Here is a 7405-nt window from a genome sequence, read left to right on the forward strand (position 1 = left end):
CCCCCCCCTTTTTTTTTTCAACATTTGAATTTTATACATTACTGAAATTTCTGCCATTTCAAGAACGGTTTTAGGTATTTCAAATAAATTAATATAATTTTGATAAATTACTCATAAATAAAATTTCTGAATAAGAGATTAGAAATGCAGACTATTATAAATAACACTGTGTAACAAAATTTATTTATTTAATGTCTTTGGCCAGTAAGTGTTATTTCTTATTTGTTTCTATCTAGAAATCAAAGGAAATGACTACTATTCCCTTCAAACTTTGCTTTTGTTTACTTGGACATCAATGTTTTAAAACTGATCTATTTTCCATTACATCTCAGACAGATTCAGTGCTGAGTTGCTGAAGCAGAAATATCGTTATAGCAAATATTCTGCTCAATATCACAGATTTGCTTGTCAGTTGCATGACCTTAACCACTTGAGCATGTCCCTTAGTAGCTGATAATATGTGCATCTCTGATCATGAGCAGGAGTAGCAGGAAGCATCATAGCCATGTGTTTGAATAAATATTGTAACAAAAAGCAAAGTTTAAAGGAAATATTAGCCATTTTTCATACTTTCTAGGGATGAGCAAATAGGAAATAACAGTTGCTACTCAAAGACAAAAATAATGTTACACAGTGTAATTAGTAGCAGATTCCTTTAGATTATTTAGGAAATTTTATTTATTTGCAAAGCAGCTTTGGTCTGAGGTCATGTGTGTTGAAACTGAAATTGTTAAAGAGTTGTTATAAACATATAAAGCACACACACATGTACACCATTCTATTGGTTTATATTTTACTTTGTAATAGTTTTATTATATTATAAAATAACTGGAATAGAATATTAGTGACTAGATTGTATATGTATGATGAAAGATTTTGATAATTGAGTAGGAAACCATTTTAGTATATGGGCAAATTTAAAGTACATAAAAATCTATAGGGAGGGGGATTGCTTTGCTGAGAAAAATAATGGATCTTTAATTTCACAAGTTCATTGGTAAAGAACTTATATTAAATTACTGCTTTATTATTAAGGTTTCAAGTATCTTCAACAACTGGTGTTTCAAATTTGGATGCAGCTGAAATTTTGCCTGAGAGTGAAGGGTTCCTGAACTTTGTTTTAAGTATTCAAATATTATTAAAAGTAAAACAAAAGTGAATATAAGAATAAAGATACATACCACAGAAAGAGAAAATGAACCAAGGAGAACAAGAGGAGACACATGGGATAAAGAGTCACTGAAGAGATCACAGGATGTGTGATGAAAGAGCTTTGACAAAGAAACAATAACAATAATAATGAAGTTGAAGTAAAGACCAAACATACAGTGCATGTGTTTAAATGGCAAAATATGACCATCCCCAAGTATAACAATAAAAATGAATATAACTGTGTTTTAATTCATAGCTCTACCAAAATGCAATTGTTATTTAAGGTCAGTACACTGAAATAGTACACTTTATCATGTTTAGCTTGGAAGATAATCCTAAAAGGTACAAAAAGGGTATAGTTTCTGATAAACTAAAGAAGCTAAAGACAAAAGTAATTGATGTAATTATGAAAGAAGTTTCGTTATTTGGTTTGCAAGATTCTTTATGTGAGTTCGTGTGTTGAAGCATATTCTGTTGTGTCTGGGGAGAGTCATTCTCTTTTAGTGCCTTATAATTTAACACACTCAGCAACTGTTGAAAAGGTTGCAAGACACAATGAAAATTTTAGAAAAATAAATAAGTAAATGAATGGAAATTTTACCAGTGGGTGTGTTAAATTATAAGGCATTAAAAGAGAATGACTCTACCCAGGCACAACAGAATATGAAAGAAGTGCTTAGACATAATATTTAAAAAGTTATGTTTTTGTTTGAAATTAATGTGACTTATTTCCATCTGAAATGGCCAAAAGTGCATAAGTGTGCTTGAAATTATTGACATATATACTACCAACATCTTGACATATACTCTACCAACACTTAGAGTTGTTTGTAACTAGTAACAAGTTGGTGAATAAAATTGGTAACTGAATATTAATGTTCTAAACTTAACCATATGTATATATATAGAGAGAGAGAGAGAAAGAGAGAGAGGGGAGGTGAAGCTCATCAAGTGGACAAGGTGTTGAACTACTGGCCAAAACACCTAATGTCCACACCCTATATACAACAATACAGGATATACATGTTCAGTATACTATACATACAACATACTTTATATACAACAATATACTGTATACACAGTTGTTACACTTAACTCAGATACATTAGTCCACTTTGCTGTTGATAGGTACCATGGGCAGAACATCTCACAGCCACATGTAAGGATGACACTATATAATTATTTTCTTACAAGTCCACAACTGGCAGGTGTAGGGTTTACTCTGTTGAATTGATCTCAGTATGTGACTGGTATTTATTTTAATGATTCTTGAATGGACTTGAGGTAGAATTGACCTCAATGACATTTGAATTTTGTATGTCAAGCAGAGGTTTTCAAATTGTGTCACTGGTACTTTCTAGTTATGTCATGAAATTAAGTTAAATCTCACCAGTTTTTAAGAACAACTTGGCTGTAAAGAATATTTAAGGTCTGATAACTCTGCCATTCAACACATGACTGGTGACATGTGATACAATATTTTCTTACTAACAAAATTTAATGTATCCTGAAAAATTTTATTATTGCAATGTGTGTTGCCAATATGAAAAATTCAAGAAGTATGGTGTAGTGGGATGAAAATAATGCTTTAAGGCAGGGGTTCTCAACCACCAGGCTGGGGACCAGTATTGGGTTATGGATCATTTACTCCTAAGCTACACAAGAAGAAGAATTCTTAAAAATTTGGGTTGTACTATATATATATATATATATATATATATATATATATATGTATGTTTGTATTACAATATAATCTTAGTTTAAATAGATTGTGTGCAAGAGAGAAGACTGTGCTGCTTTGTTCATGTGATGTGGATGGATGTAGACAGATTCATAAAGATGTGCCAATCACTTAGAGTGGATAGAACTCGTGGAAGTAGGAGACCCAGGAAGACATTGGACAAAGTACTGAAGGATGACCTCAGGACACTGAGCCTTATGGAGGAGATGACAAAGGACCAAGATATCTGGTGCCTTGCTATACTTAAGAAGACCCAGCCTTCATGGCAGAATCGTTACTGCCACTCCCCCTGATGAAGAGGATTGGCCTGCAAGAGCCCTGTGCTGGTGCCATGTAAAAAGCTCCCATGCTGGTGCCACATAAAAGCACCCATGCCAGCATCATATAATAGCACCCGTGCTAATGCCACATAAAAGCACCCATGCAGGTACAATGTGAAAAACCCAGCACATTCTGTAAAGTAATTTGGCATTAGGAAGTGTATCCAACCATAGAAACCATACCAAAATAAACAATCAGAGCCTGATGCAGCTCTCCAGTTTACCAACACCGGTCAAATCATCCAACCCATGCCAGTATGAAAAAAGGACATTAAATGATGATGTAATAATTACGTTTGCATTATATATGCAATAATTGAATTATATATATTACACACTTTGTATTTTGTTGTGTGTGATCTCCCAGTCTGTGGGGGAATTATCTTGCATAAAACTGGTCCATTGTGCAAATGAAGGAAATTTTGTCAGCTTGCAATATTGAATTCAAATTCTCCATGAATATTGATTTCAAATTATAGCACAAGGCCTGCACTTTTGGGGAGGCAAGTAGGTCGATTACATCAACCACAGTGCTTAACTGGTACTTATCTCATCAACCCTGAAAGGATGAAAGGCAAAGTTGATCTCAGCGGAATTTGAACTCATAACTTTAAAACATGAAATGCCACAAAACATTTTGCTTGGTGTGCAAACAATTCTGCCAGCTCGCTGCCTTAAATTTTCCATGAATATTGCAATGTTGTCCTGAGATCAGCCTTCAATACTTTTCCTGGGCCTTCCACTTTAAGTGATCTGTACATGGCTCTCACAGCCCTCACTAACCATTCTTCTACCCCTAGTTTCCTCATTGACCACCAGATAATGGATTGGGGGACCCTGTCAAAGGCTTTCTCCATGTCAACGAAAGCCAAGTACAGAGGTTTATCCTTGGCTAGGTATTTCTCCTGCAGCTGTCTTACCAGAAATATAGCATCAGTGGTGCTTTTCCGTGGCACGAACCCAAACTGCATCTCATCTAAGCTGACTTGTTCCCTAATTAGTTGGGCTATGACCCTCTCTGTGACTTTCATAATCTGATCTAACAACTTGATACCTCTGTAATTATTTGTATCTAAAGCGTCCCCTTTACCTTTGTAACAGTTGACTATGGTGTTGCTACACTAGTCATTGGGTATCACTCCTTCGTGTATCACCTGGTTAACAATACGGGTGACTAGGCTATAGCCGACACTACCAGATATTTTGAGCATCTCTGCAGTGATTCCTGATGGGCCAGGGGATTTCCTTGTCTTCATACTCTTAATTGCTTTATCTACCATGGTACTGTCAATTCGGATAACTGGTCCCTCTGTTGGGTCGACATTCGGCAGACCCTCTTTCTCCCATTCATTCTCATTATTGAGCAATCTTTCGTAGTGGCATCTCCGAACCTCTTTCTTTGCAGCCTTGTTTAGTGCAAGTGTACCATCATCCATGCGAACACATTTCTCTCCCACAACATCACGATTCTCTCTCACACACTGTCTTGCAACACGAAATACTTCACTGTCAATGTATATCAATTAATTCAGAAAATAATCAAGAATTTGAAAGGGTTTATTTAGCAAAATAACATTTTTCATCATTAATCAGGAGTTTGGATTAAATCATCATTAATTGTAAGTTAACAAAAAATTCTTACATAAAATTATGATGAAAGGTTTGAATTGAAATATTATTGCTTTAAAATACATTTTGCATGACAATCAGAACCAGAACTCTTAATACTAATCCTCTTGAAAGGATTAGTATTAAAAGGGCTAATATGATATTCAGCTCATTTTGTCTTAGTTCTCAAGGCATGGTAGTTGTCATCATCGTCATCAGATGCTTGCCCAAAGTGACATGCAATAAGATGAAACCTGAAACTGTGATTATGTCACCCTTGTTGACTTCTGTCAACTTGAGTCTCTACATGGCTAAGCCTGTGCCCCCACCCACCCAAATGAGTTTTTACAATGACATTTCATAATGGCAGTGAAAAAAATGCACTGAAGTAATCATCATCATCATCATCATTTAACATCCATCTTTCTTGCTGGCATGGGTTACATGGTTTGACAGGAGCTGGCAAGCCCCAGGATTAAACTAAGCTCTACTGTCTGCTTTGGCATGGTTTCTATGGTTGGATGCCCTTCCTAATCCTAGTCAGTTTACAGAGTATACTGGTGTCTTTTTATGTGGCTCCAGCACCAGTGAGATCACCAAGTAACTTGCAAGACAAAAACCCCCTCTGCTGAGAGAGGAGGTGTGGTATTGGGGGAGGTGGCTTTGTGCTGGGTGATGAGAGGTTTAACCATGATAGAAGGACAGAAACAAGTAACTTGCTGTAAAGGAGATACATGGGTACTCAAGTTGGAGAGAAGAGAGAGAGAGGAGAAAGAGAAAAGATGGTGATGATGTTTTAGAGCAGGAGTGTTATTATAAATAGCAAATGAACACAACCTTTGCTTTGTCTGTTTTATTCATAGGTACACCAATATTAACTTACCAGCTACATTTAAATCCCATGCAAGCTGGTTTAAGTAATCAACCATCCACCAAACCAAATATTTATCATAAAATTAGTAACAATAACAAACAAAGATAATTTTAGTATTGCAAACTCCTCTCTTACAGAATCAAACATCTTGTCTAATTCAAAAGAAATCAATACATCCTTCACATTTTCTTTACATATTGTCAACAAAAACTAAAGTATCAGACGGAAAAAAAAAAAAAACATCAGTATTGATTGCTGTATATAAGTAATTTGGTGCAAAATTGTTGGCAATGATGATGGCTAGTAATATGTAAATAACACAAGGCCAGAAAGTTGACAGCATGTGAGAGTGGGTGGATGGATGTTTGGTTAGTGGGAATTTCTGTTGCTAAGTTTCCACTTCCTTTCCCCACCAACAACTAGCAACAATTTTGCAGGTGATAATTCACAGGTAATTTCTAACTTACCTTTTGTTTTCCATTGAAAGAATTACTAGATTTCTTTTTCAGTTTTGTATATATATTTATAGATTTACATTTATTTTAAATAAGCATTTGATATGGTTTTAAATGATTATAGTTATGAAATATTTGTGGCTAGAAAACATAATTCAACTCTCAAGTGAAAGAATATTATTACAGACACAATGATACAAGCCAGTAAGAACACAATTACATCATTTCACTTCCTCACAAAATTATCACACGAATCCCCCACACATACACACACACACACTCACACACATTTATTGTTATGGGATGAAATTACTAGCCATCGTGAGGTATTGAATTTTCTAGTAACACCCCCATCCTCCTCCAAAATTGTTACTCTATGGTTATATTGAGTTCTCTCTTTAAGTTAGCTATACATAGAACATTATATTTAGGCTTATATGTATATGTGTGTGACTGGCGTTGAGCCAAAATAAGAAAAGTATACACGTGCATGTATATATATGTGTGTGTGTGTATGCATACATGCATATATGTATGTATAAATGTATGTGTGTGTGTATGTATATATATATATATAAAAGGTACATAGGTATGTGATTAGAAAGCTTGTTTCCAAACCATGCAGATTTCTACTTTAGCCCCCAAAGCCTGTGAGTGGATTTGGTAGATGGAAAATGAAAGAAATCCGCTGTGTATACATATACATATATATATATGTATGTATGTATGTATGTATGTACATGTGTGTGTGTGTGTGTGCTTATATATACTGTTGTCTAGACATCACCTAATTGTTCTAAATCAGCATCAATGTCATGCAAGTGAGTTTTTTTGCTTTTAGTCTGCTGTGAAATGCATAAAATATAACCTTGCTTGGAAATAGGAGAAAGTGGGCAACAAGCAGGGCATCCACCATTGAATATCTGCCCCAACAAGCATAGAAAGTTGGATTTTAAATAATGATGACAGTGATGATGATGAATATATATATATACAAATTATAATTAAGGGTGTCTAAAAGATACCACCATACTAGAGATAGCAGTCAAAACTTGACTCTAAAACCACATCAAGTATTCATACAGCAACAAGAGAAAAGACTTTACTCCTGGTGTTGTATGAATACTTGATGTGGTTTTAGAGTCAAGTTTTGACTGCTATCTGTAGCATGGTGGTATCTTTTAGATACCCTTAATTATAATTTTAATGATAATTATTACCTATAAGGTTTTTATTCCCATGCTGGCCACTTGAT

The 7405-nt window shown here is 34.9% G+C and overlaps 1 protein-coding gene across 2 annotated transcripts in view; it reads left to right on the plus strand.

Annotated features, from left to right (window-relative positions):
- Nucleotides 1-7405, plus strand: part of LOC106868417 (tubulin monoglycylase TTLL3) — a 110671-nt gene that overhangs the window by 6265 nt on the left and 97001 nt on the right. Inside the window, exon 1 of one of the 2 annotated variants that reach the window (XM_052966487.1) lies at nucleotides 6075-6146. The exons of the other annotated variant lie outside the window; for it this stretch is intronic. The gene's annotated coding sequence lies outside the window, so the exon portion shown is untranslated. Of the gene's footprint in view, nucleotides 1-6074; nucleotides 6147-7405 lie in introns of those variants that run through there. 2 annotated transcript variants of the gene reach the window in all.

Source organism: Octopus bimaculoides, chromosome 3 (assembly GCF_001194135.2).
Source record: "Octopus bimaculoides isolate UCB-OBI-ISO-001 chromosome 3, ASM119413v2, whole genome shotgun sequence".
Lineage (NCBI taxonomy): Eukaryota > Metazoa > Mollusca > Cephalopoda > Octopoda > Octopodidae > Octopus > Octopus bimaculoides.